Genomic DNA, 26,187 nt, shown 5'->3' with positions numbered 1-26,187 from the left:
AGGAAGGAAGGAAGGAAGGAAGGAAGGAAGGAAGGAAGGAAGGAAAAGAAAGAAAGAAAGAAAGAAAGAAGGAAAGAATCAAATTGCAATACCACAAAACCCAGCCACCAAAAACATGAAGACCTGATCTTTTAAAGAGAAAAATCACACTGGAGAAACATGAGGCTGAAGGCTGAGTGATGAGCTAGATATGCCTTCCAGATAAAAGGGAAAGCCCAGAGTGAGTGTTCAGCTGCACTATTGTGTCCTCATTCCACCTTAGGCTCGACAGGTACAGCCTCAAGGAGGTGTAAGCTGGATTCTTGCTCTCGGTAACTTGCTGGAAGAGATATCTCCCTGTTAAACAGGCCCTCTAGAGACAAGATTCATTAAAATAAATCTCTGTGAATTCATATTTCTTTTTTTCTTCCCAAATACACATAAGGTCTTGACTGGGTACTAACAAATACCACAGCATAACCACACTACTTCTATATCAGTGAATGCAAATTTGCTGAACATTTCTAGTCACTGAGGCTAGCTGACATGGAATAACCCGTGTCCATACTAGGATGGTTTGCCTCCAGAAAAGAGGTAGGGCATCCAAACTGCCTGTGCGGAAATGTTCCCTGGTACATTCTGGCTCCTGAGGCATGCCTGAGAAACATTGGGGAAAGCAGTAACTGTCACAGGCCAAGCATGGTCAAGGTCTTCCTCTAGCCAGTGGCTAGTGTAGATTAAAAATAAAACAAAACAAAACAAAACAAAAAAACTTCTAGTGCCCTGGAGTGTCTCCATACATTTTTGATTTCACTAGTAGAGCTTCCTGTACTACTATGTACTGTTACTAAAAAGTAACTGTGTTCAGTTATGTTCACTGTTGTGTTTTTTTGTTTGTTTGTTTGTTTTTTTCAGAGAATTGAATGCATTTTCACTGGTACCAAAGGTACTTAAATTAACAAATTGTTCTGACCTCAGCAAAAACAGTAGGGGATCAAGATCAGACCTATAAAAGTCTTAGAAAGAAGAAAACTTTTGGATAAAATTAAGCTGATGGACAAAGTTAAGCAATGTTCAAATTTAAGTTTCATGTAATGGAAAAGACATGTCCAAGAGCAATGGAAGAAAAACTGATACCACTGTCAGTGTGCTCTCAGAAAAAGATTAAAAGGAGTAGAGGAGTCCTTGGACCATAGATGTCTGCATGAATTGAATGTTAAATTGTATGACTGAATAAGAAATTGTAGACTTTGACATTATCAGATATTCTTATAGTGACCATGCAGAAATCTTGAAAATAAATAGTAATAAAAAATTGTTCAGGATAACGTTTCCAAGATTGGAGCTATAAAGGAGAATTAAAAACTTAAAATAGATAAGAATGTTTAGAAATTATCCCCTAAAAAGGTAATTTATCAGTTTGTTGCAATAAGTGGAATATAAAATCAATAAACAGTGATTTAGCAGTATTCTCTCTTACAGTAGATTTTCTGCCTCTGTTTTGGTTTTATGAAAAAAATAAATAATAAATGTTCTAGCTTATTTCTATTACTTTTGCACTAGATACAGAAATTACTGGATAAAATTATAGCTTGATCATTCTTTTTCTTTATTCCTCTAGCACTCCTGATTAATTAGTGGAAAAACATGGTCAGAATGTGTTCTAGAAAATGTGCATAAATTTAGCTTTTATAAAATATATAGCTCTAAAGATCAGACCATTATTAAACGATCTTAGTAGTATCAAATACTGTGTTCCCTCTTATGCTACTCATGTTTGTGTTTTTTTTTCTAAAACAAACCAAAACAAACAAACAATCAAGCTAACAAACAAAAACACAAATAAAAATCCATGGAAAAAATAGCAACTCAAATTATATCACTCACATCGAATGTAGTTACACAACTCACTTGACTTTGCATCTATATGAGGAACTTTCCCTCTGGGCTGAAATTTTATTGTAAAATACCATTTGTTTTGTGGTTTGTAACATATAAAGGGAAAATAAAAAATCAAGCTAGTCATATTTGTTATCTACTGGCATTTATAAAAAAAAATATTTCCTTGATGTCCTTTTAACTTATAATTTGTTTGATTTTTGATTATTTCTGAAGGTTAGGAAAAAAATAAAAGGAATTTATTCCATCATAGCAATGTGGTTACTTTGACTAAACAACCCCCCTCCAGTACATACTTTCCGATCAGTTTTTCAAACACTGAGCACTGGGTTTATTTATCCTGTACACCTTTGACATTGTAACATTCTGAATGCTGTGGGGTTTTTTGTTTGGTTGGTTGGTTGGCTTTTGCCCTCGTTTGCACGACTGTTAATTGTTTACCAGAAGTTCCTGTTTCACAATTTCATGTTATTCCACTGGGAAACCGAAAAAATACCCAACAAATACTATGAGTGACTCACATGAGACTGAAGGCAAATAAAATCATTTTTCTAGTAATGTTGTTGCTCGTATACAATTCTGCTGTCATTGTCTTTGGTATAAACTGTTTGTACCTTTACTGAGTTCAGCTTAATCTCTCTGGAACAACTGCAGTGTAACAGAAAATCTGTTAACCTCCAAATAATAGTCTGAAGTTTGATTTCTGTGAAGTACGATATTTTTAACTCTTTCAGAAATCATAGAGGGCCCATATTAATTTATTCACCTAATGGCCTTTTGAAAAGCTAAACATCCGACATGTCACAGCTAAAGGTAAACCAGGAAGTGTAGGGCTACCTCCTGCAGTCAGTTCAAAGATCAAAGATTCTAGTGTTCTTAAGTCTTAAAAAAACATTACGATATCCTTAAAGGTTGAGAAAGTGTAGATCTAACTGCCCTTGGAAGACTGTATCTTCCTTCTAATTTTGCAATAGGTGCCCATTATCAGTTGTCTATAACACAGAAGACCATAATAGTAAAGTATAGTTGCTAAGAAAAAAAAAAAAAAAAAAAAAAAAAAAGGAACGATTTGCAGTGACCAAGAGGCAAGTCTGAATACAGTAAAACAGTGCATTACTTTGCTTCTGTACCCATGTCTGTCCCACAATAAATGTGAATTAGTTTTCCTTAATTTATGAAAATGTGAGCCACCTTATAGTTGCCATGGGATATTGGTGTGCTAGTTACTGCGCACTGGCTAAACTCATTTGTTTTCTGAATCCTTCCTTGAGTAGTCAGCCCTTCAATTACCCTGTGTGGTAGCACGTCTTTTTATGAGCAAGACAAGAGCTATGTGGGAAGGCAATTTAGTATCGAGCAACATGCCACTGTGCAAACAAATATATTCCTTGTTCACAGCAGTCTGCAGTACATTACTGAGCAGCACACACTTAAGAGATGCCCTGTGCTGATTGTGTATCAACCTTGCACCAGGGCCCAGTCAATCGCTGTCTTTGTTGTTAGAAGGATGAGAAATCAAGCTGTATTCAGGAAAGCCATAGTGTGTTTTCTGCATTGATTTTTAAATTCCCAATGTTTTGTTTAGATGAGAGGATAACCTCAGTTTGTACAGTCTACTCATCAAAGTATCAGAGAATAAAGGTGTTGCTTTAAATACAAATCTGTATGTATAAGATATTAGAAGCCTTAGGAGACAGTCTCACCCTTGGTGGAGAAGCAGTGAGCTGGAACTCAAAGGCTGGTTATTCTCCATTCGCCCTTGATTTGATGAATTACAATGTCATTTAGCAGCATACAGATTTATGAATTGTTTTTTGACTCACCCTTCTAATGTTATTAACTTATATTGATAAGTGAAATATTCATGTAGCTTTCAGCCCTACTAGACAGAGAACCTTGAAATGATGATACCCTGGGTTACATTTTCATTGAGAGATGGGATGTGGTGTCATTCTTTGTTGTTGCTTTCACACGAACAGTAAAAATCCAATGCAACTGAAAGCATGCCTTAACAGCAGCAGGTTCTCTCTCTCTCTCTCTCTCTCTTTCTCTCTCTGCCAGACAGAAACAGCCTAAGAGGTGAGACAGGTAGCAAAGCAACAGAGATTAGGACAACCTAGCGGAATCGTGTTCCATGATACACTGGTGCTCACCTCAAAACTGCTAGGGACTTGTCTCCATAACGTGCATTCTCATAAGACCAAAATACCCAGGTGTATTTCTTCCTATGATTCATTTTATTCCTCCCTCCCCGTACCTCCCTTTCCTACCTCATCTCTCCTTCCACGGATACTGCTATCTTCAGCTCTTTTGAAGCATTGGCTTCATCTGTGGTTTGAAGTGCTGAGCCCTTTGCACAGACCAGAAGCCTCCTCCAGCAGAAACCGTTTCAGATTTTATCACTCTTTCATCTTTTGACCTTTCATTGTTATCACTACATGTTATCACCTTACAAAAACACATTTTTGAAGATTCATTCACATTCCCTAAGCAGCACACCATTAAGCACATACCAGCATGGACTTCTTAGGACTTGAAAATTTAGTTTCCTTAAGCTGGGAACCAAGATCTTGAAAAAGGTGGCAATACTCATACAAGACAGTAGAGTTAATTGATACATGACCTGTGTAGAAACACTGAAACTAACTTTTTTTGTGGATTATTACCACTTCCTCATAGGCTATGTGGTGATTCTTACCTCTGTGTTGGTTTATTCTGTGCATTTAAATGTATTAAAATGATGTACAAAACAACTTTCACGTCTAGTTAGTTTCCACAATTAAAAAATAGTAAATTATCTTTTCATGCAGAAAACCATAAGATTTCAGGCATGTCTCCATATATCATCAAGAAATAATTCGGAGGCTATAGATCAAAAGTCGTGGGCTTAAGAGCAAGTAGCCAAAAAAAAACAAAAACAACAACAACAACAAAAAAAAAACCTCAGTCTGACCCTATCCCTGTCCTGAGCAGGTTTGAACACAGTGTTCCCTGAACTCTAGAAGAAGCCATCTAGTCACCACCAGCAGCAAGAAAATAGTGCTCTGGGGAGCTGGTGATTCTGCAACTTAAGCTTGGTACATCATTTATATTTAAACAACTGACAACTGTCACTTCTGGCACGTGTATGGAGCTCACATCCCTGAGACAGTCATACAAATCCCTTTCTGGAAACTCAGCAATCAGGAAAGTAATACTGAGAATCAGGAAGTCTCTGATTAAAGATAAGTTTTTTAGCTTCATGTTTTGGCAAATAAAATCTTACAAAGACGAAACACACAAAGGCTAAATGACTACCTGTATCCCATTTATGAAAGGTAATGTCTTGTCAAAGCTGACTCTTTAAATTAACATGATCAGGCAAAAAATTGTCTTAGACATCCTCCATAGGCATATAGTCAATAGGAATATTCAATTAAGCATGTCTAGCTGAGCTAGAAAATAATTTCTGATGATCACATCTAAAAATTACTGTTTTTATAACCTGGCAGTTAGGTTAAAGTGACCTTTCAAAGAGGAAGCTAAGTTAGAATAAATAGGTTTTTTGTTGTTGTTTGTTTGTTTTCAAGGATTTCGAGTAATTTGACAAGTTAGTGAAACTGAAATGATTGGTTTATCAAATTATATCAAAAGAATGCAGCATTGTAACCAACCATGTGGAAACATGCATCAATTAAAAAAATTGTGCTAATAGGAAAAGAGATATCGAACATTCAAAAAAATTCATAAAATCTTTCTATTTGATATTTTACAATTTACAACCCCAAGCTATACACAGAAATGTGTGTTTGAAATACATGCATTTGTAAATTTAACATGAAATTACAAGATATTAAAACTGTGGGAACAATAATCACTACTGTACCTGAAGTCCTCTGTATTAATTTACATGTGACTTCTGCCTTTTTAAGTATTATCACAGAAATTATATTAATCACAACCACACAATTAAAAAAAAAAGAGAGAAAAAAGAAGAAAAGAAAAGGAAATTCCTACTAATTGCCATTAGTAGGCCTCATATTTTTAAGATGATTCTCATCTTATTTATTCCTGTCATGTAATCTTAAAAGGGAATTCACCTAGTCACCCAAATCTGTTGACATCTTAAAATTGTGATCTTCATGTATATTCTCTGTCAGAAACCAGTAATGAGTTGCATATAATTATATTGTCTGGATGTTAATGTCTTATGTGACTTTAATGTAGAGATTCACATAACTGTAAATTTCAATGAAAAGTAAAATATGCCAAGCAGCCACCACAGTAGACAGAGATTTTTTATTTATTTATTTTTTAATATATAGAATAGTGTTGTTTAACAACCAGTTAGGCAGAGAACGTGACTCCTGGTTTTGCAGAAAGAGACTTAACAGATTTTCTTTTAAATTAAGAGGGCTGGACTGCCTTCAGATTAGAGGGGGAACAGAAAGAATTTCACAGATTAGGTTTCTCTAGATCTTTTGAAAGGTTTCAGAGCAGAGATTATCTAAAAGAGTTAATAACCAAAAGCAGGAAGAAATAAAAGAGGAAAAGGCAATGTGAGACTTGAACCAGTCTGGTTCACTTGGAGGTCTTTCCTGATAAGCAGCGTATAAGGAAGCTCGCTCTTCTAGGTATGTTCTGTGACAAAACTTTCAGACAAATAATCCCTGAGGATGCGGGTAAGCACAAAACACAACCTGCCTCTACCACTGTCTCAGGAGGAAGCAGAAAGAAGTACAGGGTTGCAGGGTGGTGATGGGGGAGTGTGTCTGCAGTCACTTTAGCATAAGGAGATAAGATGTTTTTGTTTCATTTCAGAAACTGTTTTATCAGTTTTGGAAACTATTAATAACTGCTTATCTTCTAATTTTCTTTAACTATTTTGAACTACTTGCAGTTCAAATTCTCCAGACAAAAATGCATTCCTCACCTAATAGTGTGTCAGCTCTATAAACTGAGGATCTGGGCCCTCTTCTGCTGGAACAAGTCAAGACTACCCAATGGATACAAAGGATGCAATCTGAGCTGCATATCTCGTTAAAAAGCAAAACAAAACAAAAACAAGCAAACTACAAACAAACAAACAAAAACAGAAGGGTCAGCTAATGGAGGAATATCTTCTAGGGATCACTGGTGACACCAAAAATTACATTTTTGGTTTGACATCCTGAATTCCCGGGACAGTAATATCCCTTAATCCAGCAAAGAGGTATAGGCTGCATACATGTTGCAGCTATTGTATTTCTCTGATCTTCACATATTTGGCTGTCAAATTCCTGGGCATAACTGGAGTTAATCCAAACATTTTTGTGTCTGGTGAATGAATGGCATGTTGACTAATATAAGAAGCTTAAGTGTTAATTAGTGAAAGAGAAATCAAAACAACCCCATTTCCATGCACATTATTCAGGTTGGTTATCATTCATTTCATTCTTTGTAGTAGTTCCTCTGACAGATGAAGCTATAAGAGTATGCTTGAGGGAGATGATGTAGAGAAATTATTTCCATTAGCTGGACAAACTTCTTATTCTTAAAGCTATAAGCATAACTACCAGTTTTAAGTAAAACCTGAAATTATACATAAAGTGCAATGGAGGTGAAAAAGGCTATTAGGAATTTATGTAAAATTGCAATTTTGAAAATAAATTTGGAAAAGTAATAATAAAAGATAAAGTAGATAGAATTTCTCTATAGATGTTATTGACTAGGCATGTATGTTTGAGAATTGAATTTATTCACAAAATATATGTACCTTGGTGCTTTAATTAGCATGGTACCAGAAAAAGAAAAAAAGGTGGAAGAGCTATTCGGCCAGGGACATCAAGGGCAACAAGAAAGTCTTCTGTAGGTACTTCAGTGATAAAAGGAAAACTAGGAAAATTGTGGGCCCTCTCTTGAAGGAAACGGGAGACCTGGTTACCTGGGATATGGAGAAGGCTGAGGTACTCAATGACTTGTTTGCCTCAGGTTTCACCAGCAAGAGCTCTAGGTTAAACATAGCCCAAGTCCCAGAAGGCAAGGGCTGAGACTAGGAGAATGAAGAACCACCCACTGTAGGAGAGGATCAGGTTTGAGACCATCTAAGAAACGTGAAATTGCACAAGTCCATGGGACCTGGTGAAATGCATCTGCAGGTCCTGAGGGAACTGGCAGATGAAGTTTCTAAGCTACTATCCATCATATTTGAGAGGTCATGGCTCTCCAGTGAAGTTCCCACTGACTGAAAGAGTCAGAAACATAACCCTCATTTTTAAAAAGGGAATTAGGGAAGTCCCAGGGAACTACAGGTCAGTCAGTCTCACCTCTGTGCCTGGCAAGATCATGGAGCAGATCCTCCTGGAAACTAATCTAAGGCACATGGAAAATAAGGAGGTGATTAGTGACAGCCAGCATGGTTTTACTCAGGGCAGATCGTGTCTGACAACTCTGGTGGCCTTATACAATTATGTTATGGCATTGGTGGATAGGTGAAGAGCAGCTGATGTCAACTACCTGGACTTGTGCAAAGTATTTGATACTGTCCCGCATGATAACCTTGTTTCTAAGCTGGAGAGGCCTGGATTTGACAGTGGGTAAGGAATTGGCTGGGTGGTCACACTCAAAGAGTTGCAGTGAATGTCTCAATATCCAAGTGAAGATTTGTAAAGACCTCAGGGGTCAAAACTGGGACCAGTGTTGTTGGACATCTTTGTTGGCAACAACATGGACAGTGGGAGGGAGTGCAACATCAGCAAGTTTGCCAATGACACCAAGCTGTGTGGTGCAGTCGACACACTGGAGGGAAGGGATGCCATCCAGAGGGACATGGACAGGCTTGAGAGATGTGTCTGTGCAATCCTCATGAGGTTCAAGGCCAAGTGCAAGGTCCTGCATCTGGACAGGGGCAATCCCAAGCACAAATACAGGCTGGGCAGAGAATGGATGGAGAGTGAGCCTGAGGAGAAGGACCTGGGAGTGTTGCTTGATGAGAAGCTCAACATGAGCTGGTAACATGCACTTGAAGCCCAGAAAGTCAGCTATATCCTGGGCTGCATCAAAAGAAGTGTGGCCAGCAGGTTGAGGGAGGTGATTCTGCCCCTCTATTCTGCTCTTGTGAGACCCTACCTGCAGTGCTGTGCTCAGCTCTGTGGTTCCCAGGGCAAGAAGGACATGGACCTACTAGAATGAGTCCAGAGGAGGGCCATGAAGATGATCAGAGGGACAGAACACCTCTCCTATGAAAACAGAGGGAGTTCAGCCTGGAGAAGAGAAGGCTCCGGGGAAACCTTGTAATGGCCTTCCAGTACCTAAAGAGGGACTACAAGAAAGGAGGAGAGGGACTCTTTCTCAGGGAGTGTAGTGATAGGACAAGGAGTAATGGCTTTAAACTGAAAGAGAGTAAATTTAGATTAGATATAAGGAAGAAATTCTTTACCCTGAGGGTGGTGAGGCGTTGGAACAGGTTGCCCAGAGAAGCTGTGAATGCCCCATCCCTAGAAGTATTCAAAGCCAGTTCGCATGGGGCATCGAGCAACCTGGTCTAGTGGGAGGTGTCCCTGCCCATGGCAAGGGGGTGGAACTAGACGATCTTTAAGGACCCTTCTAACTCAAACTGTTCTATGAGTCTTTGATTCTATGATTCTATGAAGGTATAGTTCACCCAGACCTATGATCCTCATGACTATGTAACCATCCAAAAAGACAGACCAGCTTACTTCAGACTGCCACTGGCTAGAAGTTTGTCACCTTAGTTTAAGCTGAACATCAGGCCTCCTTTCATAGCCGATGGAGAGATTAGAATGTCCTGTACTCATCCCACCTGCCTTATATGGCTACCTTAAGATGCAATGAATTATGCCTTCAAGGCTCTGGTCTTAAATGAATACAAAGATAATCCAGAGGACTAATTTAATTATAGACAATTGCATCTTATAGAGTCAGAGTTGGGTGAGATGCATCTAAAGTCATCACATATATTATGTACATATAAGCACCCAGAAATATCAGTCTAATTCTCCATATGAACTATGCTATGTAAGCATAAAGATCGGAAGAAAATCCAATGAGTTTATTTTCTAAATGTTGAAAGCAGATCAAAGAATTATTGTTATCTTCATTTTACAGATGGCAGAGGAAGTTAAGTCTCAGTTATTTCATCAATAAATAAATAAATAAGACAGAGACAAAGAGATAACTCAGCTAAAGGCAAAAACATGGATGATTCATATGCAAATTATGCTATAAATATATATTTAGTATATTCACCCTTGAAAAGTATTACAAAGAGGTTTTGTAGAAGCCTTTTAAAAAGTACTGCGCACAGCCAGCCCTGATGTGAGCAGCATGTGCCTTACAACACTCCTTCTCTGGCAATGTGCCTTACTTAGAGTATTGAGGGAAGGCAGCACCTGGCTAATTTACAACCCAGATAATCTCCTTCCAGATAACTGAGGCTGTAAATGCATTAGCATTTTGGTTTGGAGGAGTAGTGAGGTCAAACAACCAATTCCCCATACTTCATATTAATTCAGTTAGCAGAGCAGTTTTGATATTTTCAAATTATGTTCCTATGAAGGAAACTCTACTTCAGATATGCATCAAATACATTCAAATGCCAATGGAAACATAAGGGTTTGAACCAATGGTTGGTAAGTTGAGTCAGCTCTCATCCGCATGCATGATGAATATGTTTGGTTCCTATCAAATTTATTCTAAATCCCCCAAAACACATAGAATGTAGATATAGGGTCCAGCTGCTTCTGCTCCTACTGTATCAAAGCAGTTCCTACTGCAAACACATCCAGAACTGATTCTTACATCACTGAAGATATTGTCAAAGCCTTTCCTTCTTTTGCAGTATGTTTAGTATCCTAAAAGCTCTACAGCTTCCATGAGCAGTTAGTCCTGTCTTCTATTATAGTCCGTATATTTCCTACAACCTAAGCTGAGTCATTCCCATATTTAAGTCTGTTACTTCTCTTTTCCACTATTCACATGGAAAACTAATTATTCACCACTTCTGTACTGCAGATTTCTATATGCTTGAAAACTGTTAGCATGCCTAAATCCCCCGTAGTTTTTTCTTTGTTATTTCACACAGCCCCAGTCCGTGTAATTTTCCTTTAGAGAAGCAAATCAAGAAGAAAGCCTTCAACGGATTCAAGAGTTGAATCCATTTCTCTAAGTCTTGGTCCAATGCTTTAATCATAAGTCTTTCCCTCCTTTCTGACATGATAACTGTCTTGCAAGGTCATTTTGTTCAGATTAGGAGTAATTTTAATTTTTCATGTGAAATATTGCTAGGCCTTCACAGTAGGAATTTACATTGGAAATACTCATTTCAAAGTTTTTTGTTGTTGTTGTTTTTTCATTTTTTGGAAGATCTAAAAATAATATTCATGAACATCATGCTTTGGAAAAAATACAAAACAAAAAAAGCCTATAGTGCTGAATAAAAAGGAAGAAAAATATTAGTCAGTTTACAAGTTGCTTTGATTAACTTTTTTTTTTTTTTTTTTTTTTTCTGTGCACCCAGGAAACATATTTCAATTTTGTCAACAAATCAATAATCCTTAGATATTTTTTGAAAAAAAAAAAAAAAAAAAAAAAAAAGAGCTTCCAATATGGAAATTCTAAACCACATCTTCTCAAAACTGACTACTACTCATCTTTCTGTTTTAAATCATTTTTGTTTCAATGGCTCTTACCAAAATACATTTCATGTTATAGGCAAATAGAGACACTTATGGCATGGGTTTGATTTTGGAGAGCTATGTTAAAATTATAATGGAAATTACAATTTGACCAGCTGTTCATATACCCTGCTGTTTTTCATTTCTCAAAATTTGACCAGCCAGATGGGAAAAGCTACATAGGGTAGAGAACCCAAGCTCTGAAATATAAAAGAGAAACTACAATTGACAAAACCAAAATTTACCACCTAGAATTTGAAAATTGACGGTCAGAAACATTTACTAATTAAATTCCATTTAGCTAAGTAAATAAAGCATCTCTTGAATTAAAATTGAAAACAACAACAGCAACAAAACACAGGCAAGAACATAGGGTATTCTAAATGTACAAATACGGTTGTGATTGGCACAAACACAGCAGATAAAAATGTGATTCCAAAATGCAACTGATCAGGGTGTTTGAAGAATAAAAATCAGTCAGAAGGATGCACATTTGTGGAAACAAGATAGGTAAAAGTAATCTTTCTCAAAAGTCTGCAGATTTTTTTTTGTCTTCTTTTTTAAAAAATGTACTGACAAAAAGAGGTGTTAAACTATAGGGTTGACTACATGATCACACATGACTGTGGAGTTTTTTCAGACCAGAGGGAAAAAAATAAATATCACTGAATGGAAGATATCTTCACAGATAGATGGTAGTTCTCGCTCTTTTTTTTTTTTTTTTTTTTTTTTTTTTCTTTTTGGTCACAATCTCAAAGCCTCATAGTAAAGTTTGGATGAGAGATTCACTTGTGAGCTGTGTGATGCTTCCCCAAACACTCTTTTTGAGCAAGCAGCTCCAAGCGCATTTTCTTGCAGGTTACTGTCATGGTAATCCAAATCCTGAAGGGAATGTTGGAAGCGACAGTTTAGACACACATCGCTGATCACACATGACATGCCAATCCCAGCACTGGCATACACTCCACACCTGTGGCACTGCTGTCATTGCTGTCCAGAGAGCTGCCCTGTGAGTGTGGCTTGCCCTGTATGTACCATTCCCATTGGCCTTTGGCCATGAGATGATAGTGACCTGTGACCCATAGGGTCAGAAATGCAGGGTAGTCTGGTCTACAACAAATGTCCTGTGCCTTATTTAGGCTTATGGTTTGAGACAAATCAGGGCTTTGGGGTTGTTTCAGACTGACCCAAGAGGTGACCAGGAAGCAGTGACTCAGACATTGTGTCATCAGCATCCTCCTGGGTCTGTGGGATGAAGAATGCTCCATTTGGGAGCCGTCCCCTATTCAGGTGGAAGATGTACAGACAAACTATGCAGAAAATATGTTTTGTCCCGTGTACAGTATACATAGAATATGTAATGCAGCTAGGGGATGTATATCTCTGCACTTACCTGTGTAACAAAGTAAGTTAAGCCACAACTCACTTTTTGTTTCCATTAGAATAGTTGGAAGCTACTCTAATTGATGTTTGTTTCCTATGATAGTATCATTTGTGCCTCACATTTCTTTGGGCATAAAAGCTTTTAGAAATACAAACCTAGGATAATAAGCCATTTATACTTGGAAGATCCATAATTTTATGTTTGTCCAACCCGTTCTAGATTCCCTAACCACAAATGAGTTAAATAGGGCATTTAGAATTTTTTTAATTACTGGTGAAATTGAGAGAAAAATGTTAAGAACAAAACTCATATTGAAATTTTCTTTTAGTGCTTTTAAACTGAATTTCTATTCTATTTTTACTCTTTTATTTCTGCTTGAACTTTTTATAATTATGGGGCTTCTTCTAAAGCATAAATAAAAGCTCTCAGTGTACATGACAATGACTGTGCATGAGAATAACTCACATACAAGGGTTTTAACATTTTCTTTCTTGCTACCAGTTCACGAGCATATCACTATTCAGTTTAGCAGAGCTAACCACTTGTGCTAAGGTCTAATTGCAGTAGATTAACAATACTGCTTCACATCAGAGCTCTGCTGCTCAGCCACATCCTTATTTCATTTGTGCACTGTGGTCACCCATGTTCCTACACAGTCAAGTCTCATTTCTCAGCTTTTTAACTTCCATGAGCACTAAAATTAACTTAGAAACCACACTAACAGAACAAAGTCTAGCCAGGCCTGTTCCATTTTGTTCTTCTTTATTGAATTGTGCCTCAAAATTGGCAGTTGCATAAGAGTACGTGACTAGACTGTCACATTGTGGAAACCTGCTTGGTATGCTTCTCACATCTTCCCCAGGCTTTCTATCACTTAGTACCAACAGCATGAATGGATGCAAAGATTTACTGACTGACACTGCAAAGTCGCAATTGTCAGGAGAGGTAGACACCCTAATGATGCACAGTGTTGCTGAACCTAAAATGGAGAGAGAAGGGGAGAGAGAGAGAGAGAGACATTGTTTCCATGGATACACAATAATACTTCTTCCATATCTCTTCTTCATACTGCCTTCCCATCTGTGTCCATTCTGCAGATAGCAGTTGATTATGTCTCATTAAGATATTTAATGACTCCCAAGTTATTAATTAGTGAAGATTCAAATAGGATTGTGTCTTATTGTAAACATTACTCATACAGTAATCTTGAAATATATTACATAAAGCAAATAATATCACCCCGTACCTAATTTAACCACATTCACATCAATAAACCTTGGAAACTAATGCAATATAGTGTTTCAATACTGAGTTTTCTGCTCCAGACTTCCTTGCAATGAACATTACTTGTTACACCAGGGCACTGAGCAACAGAGGTTCTTGGACTCTAGCTTTAAGCATCTGGCCGTAGTATTATTGAAATCTGAAATGATGAAATAATAAAATCAAAGTAAATCACCTGGTTAAGTCAGCCCTTGGAGCAAGCCATACAGCCCATTTACAAGTATTATGTAACCCCTAAAATCAGTAGGTGTTGGTGTCCATAGCCAGTCAACAGAAAGAGACAGACATCTTCCAGGGAGATTAGAAACCCCCCTGTAGGATAACCTCCTCTTTCTCATAGAGTTCAGGTGTGCTGAAACAAGTCTTCTAAAGCCAACCACATACTCGAGCAGTAGAGCCAAATTGTGGTATACACAGGTGGTGATCTGACTTAGGCTTGTAACTTCTAAAATTGCTCAGTAACCTCTTGCCCACTGTTGGCTACCTTACTGTGACATAAACTGTGCTGTGGCATGCAGAGCAAATGCATACTTGCAGAATTAATACAATGTAATAGAGTAGCAGACTAAATCAGATGGAAAGCATGGAGGGTATGGTGTCCACATAATGTCTTTTCACATTTTGAAGGTGAAAGTGACTCACTTAGATATCTTGCCTTTAGTGGAGTTCTTTAATGAGAATTCCTTTTACGTGATTCAATGGATTTGAGCATGTTTATCAATATCTGGATTATTCTTTAATAGTTTAGTTATGGTCCTCTGCAGGCAACAGCATTCATTCCACTGACCTCAGTGGATTCTTCTTCATGGAGTATATAGGTATAAAAACAGTAAAGATATAGTTAAATCATTTGCAGAGTGCATATTCTATCTTTCTTAATAAACTGCTTTATACTAAGTGACTTTAATTGTTTTCAGAAATATGTAAAGGCATTAGAATATTTGTACATAAAATTACACAAATCAGCTCTAGGGTGAAAATGTCAAGATGCAAAATAACTAAAAGGACTTGAAGAACATCTCCTAGAGATTACACATGCTTTTACAGCACAATTTCCTTCAATGCTACTGGGAAATACTCCTGTGATAAGAGTCAGAGACCTGCAGTTTTGTTAGAAGATGTGATTAATCTTTAATGAATGTATTTGTGGTGCAGAGATACAAGTGTCCCAAGAGCTGCAGACATAAGACTTGCAATTCATTTCCCTGCTGAGCAAAACGAACTTTTTCAGCCTTACTCCACAACTCTTACTGGTATTGAGTAGGTCTTTAATTCATGTGAATCATCTCTGCATACAGTGAATCATCTCATATGAGAGCTGCAGAGGAGTTTCCTAGTTGTCTATTGCCTAATTTGAGAAAGACATACAAATAATTATTAAATAATGTCCAAAAAGACTGTCTTGGTCCCTGAGAAGCACCAACCTTTTAAGGCACAGCACAAACTCAACAAAATTTGTCCCTGAATTTTAGAGTGCAAAGATGGTGACACCTAGCTGTGATTCAATTCCTATCTCCGTTTGACTAGCAAAACAAACCATAAGCATACTAGACATTTATCAGGTAGTATAGAATATATATAATTTGCAAATTAATGTTCAGTCCATGAGAGTAACTGCAAAATTAGTCTCTGACTGGGACAAATTCCTGAGACAAAATAAGGAAATAGGCTTTCGAGTTCGGTTTAGCTCTTCAGTCCCTCTGGTCTAAGAAATATATATGACTGTAAACAAAACAACTTCCAGTTCAAATACAAACATCTGTAAGATGACTTACTCAATCTGGAAAACTGACCTGAGGGACCTGACCTTCTATTCTTTTAGTTCCCAGTTATATCAAAAACATTAAAGTATGTTTCCATCTTTACAAACAGCATGTTCTGTTAACATCATATGGGTGTTATCATTAGATAAAATACAAAATAGAACAAAATAGACTTTCATGTTTTCAGCAGAATTTTCTAACGTGCCTCAGAGGATAAGGGATCTTACAGCCAGGTCCATTTCATTTAGTTTTAACCTCTTAAAAATTAGGTGTCTGGTTAAGCTAAGTTTCATCTGGGTCTTTTGGAAGATGTAAAAACCTCTACAGAGCAATTCTTCCTGTCTCTCTTAAGAAACTCTGGATCGTGCTCAGGAAGTCCCTTCATTCTTCCTAGAAAATAGATGACACATGTAACAACCTTAGTCTAGACATTTAATTTTATGACAGACAAAGTTAACTGAAATATAATTCATGCATTCTGTTCTATTTAAGGGAACTCTTATCCTTAACTTCTGTTGACATATTCCATAATACCAACCACTACAAAGATGATCTGTAAGTCCCTAGAATGCAAATTAGCCCTAAGGTCTTTCTTGAAGACGGGTTCAAAATGTATTATCCAGGAATACATCTATTAATGTTTTCTGCAGATAATTCAAGCATGTGCCATACCCAGAAAAACATGTACATGTACATGTACATGTACAATCCCTATCTGGGACACAAATGTCAGAGAAAAACCAGATCTATATTTCCAACCTGAAGGAGCTGCTTATTGCCATAGTAAAGTCAAAAGAGCCTAAAGGAATATACGTCATCTAATAAACCAATTCATAGCTGTTTATTACTTAGTATATACTCCAGAGGACTACCCTGGAAGAAGAAACAAACAAAAAGAAAACAGCAGTCAATACACATCTCTTGAATGGTTGAACTGTACATAGCTTGCTGATAAGTTTTTTTTTTTTTTTTAATTTATATTTATTAATCAGAAACTATAATTCAGTCTACTGTTGGTCACATTTCTGCATTGCAGTACTGAAATGCTAGCTGCACTGCTGATGCCTTAAAATAGTCTCTATGCCTCATTACCTTCATTCCCAAGTAATTATGTAAAATATTTCACAAATAAAAGAATTGATTTTTGAGTCAAAGACTTTAAGAAAATAAGTGCACATTAAAACAAACAGAAGCGAAAGCAGTATCTAATGACAAGAAAGCTTTGTTTTTGCCCAATAGCATCTTTGCAGATAAAAGTTAGTTGACATATTTAGTATAAACCTAGCTCCAACAAAGCCTGCTTTGTTAGCTATGGAAAACTTGTCTCATTTCTATGTAATATCAGTTTTGCAGTTCTCTTTATCACTTGCACAGCCTATGCTGAGAATCCCTTTTGCATTTATTCTCCTGTCATAATAACCAGGTTGTTAACCATCATATTCCCAACAATCCAGCATCCAAACACACCACAGTTTATATATAGAATATTACTACTGGAGTATGTAACAACCTTTTATCTTTGGGTGAAATTCTTGTCTTGGCAGATGCTAAGCTGAAAGCAGGAGACACTGCTTTTTAATACTCTCTTTGTTTTAAGGTTTTGATTTGCCTTTTCCCACTTAGAATACCTCACAGTCACTTTTCTGCATATGAAATTTAACTTTGGTATTCTGGCATGCCATAGGACTTGTTTAGTTTTAACTTGTTATAATGAATTGGCTCAAAGTATGTTAGATTTTGAGTAAGTCTGTAGTCAGATTTGGATTTATCATAGAATCATAGAATGGTTTGGATTGGAAGGGACCCAAAGACTTAATTCCAACCCCCCTGAAATGGGCTGGGACACCTTCCACGAGACCGGGTTGCTCAAAGCCCCATCCAACCTGGCCTTGAACACTTCCAGGGATGGGGCACCCACAGCTTCTCCTAGCAATCTGTTCCAGTGCTTCACATCCATCATAGTGAAAATTTTTTTTCTATTGTCTAGTTTATATCTACCCTCTTTCGTTTCAGAGCCACTAATCATTGTGCTATCACTACACTCCCTGATAAAGAATCCCTCTCCTGCTTTCTTGTTGGCCCTCTTTAGGTATTGGAAGGCCGAAATAAGGTTTCCCCAGAGCCTTCTCTTCTCCAGGCAGAACAATCCCAACACCCTCAGCATCCTCTGTTTTCATAGGAGAGGTACTCCAGCCCTTTGATCATCTCTGTGGCCCTCCTCTGGACTTGTTCTAGTGGAGAACAAGTCCCTTTTGTGCTGGGGGTCCGAGAACTGAACACAGTACTCCAGGTGGTTTCTCACAAGAGTTGAGGGGAAGAATCATCTCCCTTATCCTGCTGGCCTTGTTTCTTTTGATGCAGCCCAGAATACGGTTGGCTCTTTGGGCTGCAGATAATTTCAGATAATCAGGCTGTGAACACAGAATATTCTGATTTAGATTCTGTCCATTATATATTCAGAACAAAGGTAAGCTCAAAGAGAATTCATGTTGAGTCACACTACTCCTTCTACTGTTATCTTTTAGTCTGTGTGATGCAAAACTTGAGATTTTTTCAGGATTGTGACTCATTATTTAGAACATGATTATTAGAATGGCTTGATTCACACTAAAGGTCTATCCTGATTCCAAAAGCTGACTAAGGCACACTCATGCTGAGTATAAACACAAAGCAATCAGAAGTGGTACTATGCCCTAACATTTTCCAGACAGGGATTTCCAGAAAATGGGGGTGAATGGCTATGTATTTAGTAAACCTAATGGATTTCTCTTCCATGAAATTAGTCAACCTTCCCTAGAACACATGCAAACTGTTGGAATCTCTGTCCTTAAACATATTTGGAAAAAATGGACTATATTTTAATCAAGATTCAAGTCCTTTAGGACAAAAATAGTGAAAATTAATATACAACATTAATGAAAGTTTCCACTCACCCTTTTCCCACCCAAGTCTTTGTTAATTGGAGATTTGATTTCATTACACCACAATACAAAGCAAATAGAAATAAATACTTACATTAGAAAGGTAATCATAACTGTGCATCTATGGCCACACAGACTTCACCATATGCTCTGAAACATATCTATGAGTTCATAGAATCATGAGATCAGACAGGTGGGCAGGGACCTCAAGAATTCTGTAGACCAACCTCCTACTCAAAACAAGGTCAGCTATGGGGTCACACCAGGTGGTTCAAGAGTTTATATCCACTCCATGGGTGAATATGGCATAAAATCGTTGGGGAACCTGTTCCACTGCTTGGCTTTCCTCCATGGTAGAAAGTTTTCATACACAAGCCAGCAATGTGAGCTTGCAGCCCAGAAAGCCAACCATATGCTGGGCTACATCAAAGGAAGTATGGCCAGCAGGTCAAGGGAGGTTATTGTCCCCCTCTACTGTGCTCTTGTGAGAACCCACCTAGAGTATTGCATTCAGCTTTGGTATCTCCAGCACAGGAAGAATATGGACATATCAAAATGAGTCCAGAGGAGAACTACGAGGATGATCAAAGGGGTGAAATACCTCTGTCTGCTGCCATAATCATATATAATCAGCATAATCAGCATAATCATCTCTTCAGAAAAGATTTTGCTTTAACTTTCCATTCTTATTGCATGAATCCATGTGGTATTGTGTAAATGCATTTAAGAAGAAAAGGGTCACTTGCATAGCTGCTTACCATGCAGATGCTGGCAGAGCTCTAGGCATATGTGGAGTTAACAGCCATCTTGATCAGCAGGCTATGGAGTAAACAACAAAAAAAAAATGACTTCAGCAAGCACAGACTCAGGCTATCTTTGTTTTCTGTAGCCTGGGGTAAGAGCTAGTGTCACCCCACAGAGGCAGACAGTGCCTCTACTTCTCTTGTTCTATCCACCTGAAGAAATAAACAAGTCTCTCTCTTCAGGATCTCCCTCCATCCCTCCCTCAACCATGTTCCTCCCCTCTTCCTTTTCAGGCTGTGTGGAAGGAATGCCCAGATCTCATTAGGCCCAGAGACTCCGTGCAATGAGCAGCTTTTCCATGTAACACCTGTGTGTGTGTCTGTAAGTGGCATGAAGCTATGTAGACTCCATGAACAAAACACACAAATGTGTGTCTGTGCAACATACATCATTTAAGTATCTGAGTATCTTTTACTTTATACATGCAAAAGAAGTTACCAAGATCAGGCACATTTCAGTAAAAAAAAAAAAAAAAAAGAGAGAGAGAAGAGAAGAGAAGAGAAGAGAAGAGAAGAGAAGAGAAGAGAAGAGAGAGAAGAGAAGAGAAGAGAAGAGAAGAGAAGAGAAGAGAAGAGAAGAGAAGAAGAAAAGAAAAGAAAAGAAAAGAAAAGAAAAGAAAAGAAAAGAAAAGAAAAGAAAAGAAAAGAAAAGAAAAGAAAAGAAAAGAAAAGAAAAGAAAAGAAAAGAAAAAAGAAAAGAGAAAAGGATGTGGACGGGTGTGTGCATATCATAAAAATAACTCTAATAAAAAATGTTTTAGGAAGGATGTTAAAAATGAATGATTACCTCAAATGAGTACCTCAAATAAAACCAATCTGAAGGACACTCAAGTGGTATTGCAGTACCATGATATTCAGTGGCGTTCAATAGTACTGAAGGACAACTTTCTATAAGAAGCATGCTTACTAATGTAGAATTAGTTCACTTCTCTTTTTACTCAGTACAAAATGACTTTCTTTGATTATCCTCCCACATTCCTTTTAAAATAGGCCATGAGTTATAAAGTTGCCAAATATCTACATTAGTTTTTTTTTTTTTTTTAAAAAAAGGTCATAGCAATAACTGAAAATAGTCCCTTAACATTTTTTAATGTTACGGTAGCTTAAGATATTACATTCAAATAGTAAAATAACGTAATTAAGATTATCAAGCAAGAAACCTGCTAAATAAGCATATCCTTACAGACTTTTGTATGTGTTTTTAGTACCACAAAAATGTGTGGAAAAAAATCAAATGTCAGTTTTAGTCACCTCATATTTAAGTTGAAAAAAGTCTCACTGTAGTTTAATGAAGGTTTAAAGTAAAAATATTCAGTGTTCTTTGGGTCACCATTAAGGAAAGAAAGAGGAAAAAACACAACCTGTATCTTCTTTCATCTTTTTAAACCCTGAATTTCTTCGAACAGATGGTAATCCACTTCTGTAGACACTGAAGGAGAAAAAATAAGGAAGTTAGAAGACATATTTTCCAAGCAATTGGAAGTGGGGAGAGACTGTCTCCCCATAGCCTTCAGTGCATAAGCATATTAAAAGATGTGCTCAACACAAAGAATAGTGCCAGTATCTTTGTCTGTCCCAGAACATCATCTAATTTAACCCCCTGACTGCAATGCAATTTCTGAGCCCTTAGAAAAGAAACAGATGTCTTACTTTACCATTTAATCATTCAGTTGATGTTGCAGAATGGATACCTAGGGTTTTCTAGAGGTGGTAATGTAGCTCAAATGGTAGCTTGTAATCAGATCAGGGTTCTATTCCTCTTCCACTGAGATAGACCCAGGTCTGTGCTTCATTCATGCAGTTTTAAAGTTCACCTGTTGCAGACAGTGACTGTAACACTGATGAGTCCAGTAACTCAAGAATATAATAGGTGATTTGGAAATCTTTTCCATACATCAGTAATCGCTGAAGCGCCTAAACAGAAAATGTGTTCCTATTTCTCTGAAGAGAATACACAAAAAAAAAAGTAACTCTAATGCCTAGAAAGAAAAGAATGCAATGTGTCAGTAGTGTGCTGTACATGAGATGCTCTAAAAATCAAGTTTCATCAGATTGCCTCTGATACTTTAATTTTTTTTTTTTTTAATTTATATATATATATATATATAAATATAAATTTAATTGTAAAGATGTTGAAGGATGTTGCTCTTTTAAATACAGAGAGTACATATGACTATTTCTTCCCTTGGCCAAGAAGATGTAAGAGTTCTTAAAAAGTTGTGGGAGCAAAGAAAATTAGTCTGTGACAAATCTGACTAGATTTTCATAGCATGAACAATACTACAAATATGTACATGCTTATTAAATTAATGGATTCAATCATGTATTTGTTTTAAACTGCTCTTAACCCTCATACATATGTTAATCATTTATATCTGAAATCACTAAAGGAACATAAAGGAGTCAAAGAAACTTAGCCTGCTTGAGTTTTCCTCTTTGAATATCCACTGGAACGTAATGGCAAACTTAGATACTTGAGCTGAGCAGTTACTTAAATCTGAAGCAAACATTTAATTGAGCTATATTTTGTCTCTATAATCTAATGGATACTTTCAATTTTAAATATATTCATTACCATGTATTTATTTAATTTATATTATTTATTTATTTATTTAATCTTTTTTTTTTTTTTTTAAGAAGATAGTGTCAATAGAGATTACCTGTTATGGAGAAATGCATTATAAAAAGAAAAAGAACTTGCTTCTTGCTTCTTTCTAGATATTTAACGTGAATGTTCCCCTGCAAAGCTAAGCCTTAAAAAGCATTTGCAGTGCCTTTAAAATTCATTTTCTAAGTTTCTTCCCACTTGCCGTAACAAGTGGGAGGCAGCTATGATTTCATATGGCTGAAAGACTGGACACTAAAAAGATGTGTTCCATTCTGCACTGTTAATGCTTGTCTGGGAGTACATTAAGCTGCAGAAGTGTTACGTTAAACTTTGGACATGATAGTTCTGTCTATGGAAAATACACCTTTATTAAAACTTATTAACCTTTCAAATATGGTTTCTATGAATTCATCAACTAACAAAAAATCAAATCTTTGAATGCATCCTTCTTGTGGAATAATCATTTATACAAGTAACTATAACAGAAAAAAGAAAAGTCTTAGTTCTCAAGTCACTGTAACAATTATATCTGTTAATACATGTTGGTTAAATCAGAACACTTCATTCCAAGTGCTGACAAGTTCTGGGAGGAGTTCAGTTCCACGTAATTGAATTTCTCACACTTATGGTAAAGAGTCAAAGTTGAGAGTCCCTTCAATATGGAAATTAGATTCCAGAAAGTCCAGTTATTCAAATATGTAGACTAGTTCAGAATCTACAGGATACAATCACCTTATTGACAAATGTCCATAGTAAGAAACCTGAACTGAGGAGAAGTTCCTCCAAAGCTGAGGAATTGATTTGGTAAACTTGTTGATGAGCCTTTAAATCTAAAAGGCTGTGTGCAAAAGTAGACCTTTTTGTTTTTTGTTTGCGTGTGTGTTTTTAAAGTTGAACAAACAGTGATTCACATATGTGTACTTATATGGTATCAGATTCATATGTTATTATGATTCTTCTCTTTGGTTGACATTGAGAATTAATTTATTTCTCTATTATTATTATTATTATTTAGTTATTTTTTCTCATAGAAATGTTCTTATTGACTACCAGGACTAAGATAACTACATAGTGATATGCAAACATTATTATCCGATTCATTCAAGTTCATTCTCTGCATTCTTTTCTTTCTTTTCTTGTTCTATACTCTGGGCATATTTATTATGTTAGACATATTCTGTTACACAGCAAACAGCTATGTGTGCTCTGTAACATTTATTGATTCCATCTGTTTTTTTGAAATCATGGATGGTCCAAATGTTAGTTAAAATCTGTTTGTTATCAACAAGCTGGTTTTATGAAGACATGAGAATGGCTTTTCTTTGTTAAATACCTCAAATGATATCTTTGAATGCATATAACATATACAAAGATATTTATGAATGCAAAAAGAATAGTAGTGGTAATAGCAACCACCTCTTTATTTCAGCATTGTGATGCCACCTCTTGCTGTGTGGGTGAAGGCACTGTAGGCAAACAAAAATGAAAAACTGAGGAAGACAGATATGGACAAAAAGCATTATGCAAAGGAGCTTGTGCTAATGTGTCATTTTGGTGAATGCTTTTAGTATATATACATACTCATAATCAGTCAAATATACCTATGAGCATATTTGTGTGTTGCTGTAATTTGAATATCTTGGTCAAAAGCTCAGTTAGTTTAATGAATGGCATATTATTTCCATCGGCAAAATTCAGCTAACTGCTGAAACACAAGAACTAACTTAAGAAGCTAACTCAGGAACTGCTGGTGTTAATTTGATCAGCAGTGTGTGACAAAGAGAGTGCTTTGCACACACTGAAGGAAAGTTTAAAACTGCAAAGTCAAAGCTGTACTGGATTTTCTAAGCAGATGAGTGGGTTATCAAGTCTGTTCGTATTTACCTACAGTGACTTTGAATATAGAGATTGTAGCTTTTTAAAAATTAATTAGGGACAGGACCGTTTCTATCAAATTGGTGAAAGAGAAAGCAGTTCTCATGTCCCACATAACATCCTTGTCTCTAAATTAAAGAGACATCAATTTGATGGATGAACTACAAAGTGGATAAGGAATTGGCTAGATGGTCACAATCAAAGAGTTGCAGTCAGCAGCTCAGCATCCAGGTGGAGACCAGTAACAAACAGTGTTCCTGAGGGGTTGTTATGGGGACCGGCACTATTTAACATCTTTGTCAGTGACATGGATATGGAGATTGAGTGCATCCTCAGCAAGTCTTTATTAAAGCAGACATCTTGATGTCATTATGTTTTAGAGCATAATAATATAGTAAGCAGTTTCTGTGCTACCAAAGACAAGAGCCTTTGCCCATAGAAATAACAGTTAGGGAACTGTAATATTCTTGTCTTAATGGTCAAAACAGAGAACAAAAATATTTAGATTGATCCAAAATAATTTTATATTTGGTCTAGCTACTGGAAAGAAACGGTTATTGGAATTGCTTGGGCAGAATAGTTTTATTGAAGCAACACAAGTTATTACTTTTGTAGCCTTTATTAAAGTTAAAATTAGGTACATTTAATATCGAAATATCTTTTCCAAAGCAAAAACAAAGAAAAAAAATTCAGCTAGCAAGTTTTGAAATACAAACATCCTTTTTTTCAGATGAAACAATTAAATGACCTCAGAGGTTGTTCTAGTCAACTTATATGAGCATTTTATCTATAGAAAAGTTTTCACCTGATAAATTTCACTCACTCAAGGTATAGTCTAACTTCAGGTATTATATCAGTGGAAAGCAAGCAACCACAAACACAGTTACAGAAGGATGTATTTTGAGAAGATGCACATTGCACATACAAAGGGCAGCTTGGAAATGCACAGACTGGAAAGGAGCAAGGACTCTCTTGCAAGAGACTGCAAAGAGCAGAGCAGTCAAAGCCAGGGAACAGCACAGTAAGAGGTGAAGTTTCATATGTGTTAAACCAAAAAGTTTTGATGAACATCCTGCCATGGTGTTTAGCATTCAGCCATATGTCCATAACCCGTTTATGTATTTGCTAAGTTATAACAGCAAGATGATTCAGTTATTCGTCTAGATGACATTTTCATTCCTGTACACTGCATGATCATATGTACCATGGCTGGATCCCATGCAGCTCACTGAGGCTGCCTGGAAAAGGGAGTCTAACTGGTGAGAGAAGTTAAAAAATAATTTGATGCTACAGCTATAACTATATTCTCCACAGGAATATAGTTAGTGAGGCAGAGGGTGAAGGCAAGATATCCTGTCATTGACTGTACTGTACTGCCAGCAAAGAAGCTTTTTGCTGAGATGTTACCAATTGCCTCCCTGCACATGAGCTGACCTCTTTTAGGAAAAGTCCCAGCTAACCTCTCTGCTGTCTCAAGAATGCATGGGACATCTGAAAACATGGGAGCTAAAGTGGGATGTCCAGATTCAGCTGAAGCCAGTGCCAGAAGTTATGTTTGTGTAAGCCAGTTTGGAACAAGGTAAATTTATACTCAACAGAGGCTAACACCCCTGCTAGAAATGTAATATGGACTTGTTTTTTGGCCTTCTGTATCAAACCAAGTGAAGGCAGTGGAAATTTTAGCTGTAAGAGTTAAAGACTTTTCTATCCACAATAACAGAAGTCCGTCCGTTCCCCACGGCCTTTTTTTTTTTTTTCTTAAACTGAAATACACAACTTTTCTTAGTGAGCACTGGGATTTTACAATAGAACTATCAACTAAGTGAATAAATTAAAAATAAACAGTTTGCTTTTATACAGGCACATAGCCTTCCAGGCTATATATCTATTAGCTTTCTCACTGACCATTTAAATGGGGAAAAAAAAAAAAAAAGAAAGAAAAAAACATTCACCAAATATAACAAATACTTTTCTCTTGGGTCATGATTTAATACTGTGAAAAGTGTCGATTTTCTGCA

The sequence above is a fragment of the Cygnus olor genome, chromosome 3 (assembly GCF_009769625.2).
Source record: "Cygnus olor isolate bCygOlo1 chromosome 3, bCygOlo1.pri.v2, whole genome shotgun sequence".
NCBI lineage: Eukaryota > Metazoa > Chordata > Aves > Anseriformes > Anatidae > Cygnus > Cygnus olor.
Note: the sequence above shows the minus strand (reverse complement) of the source record.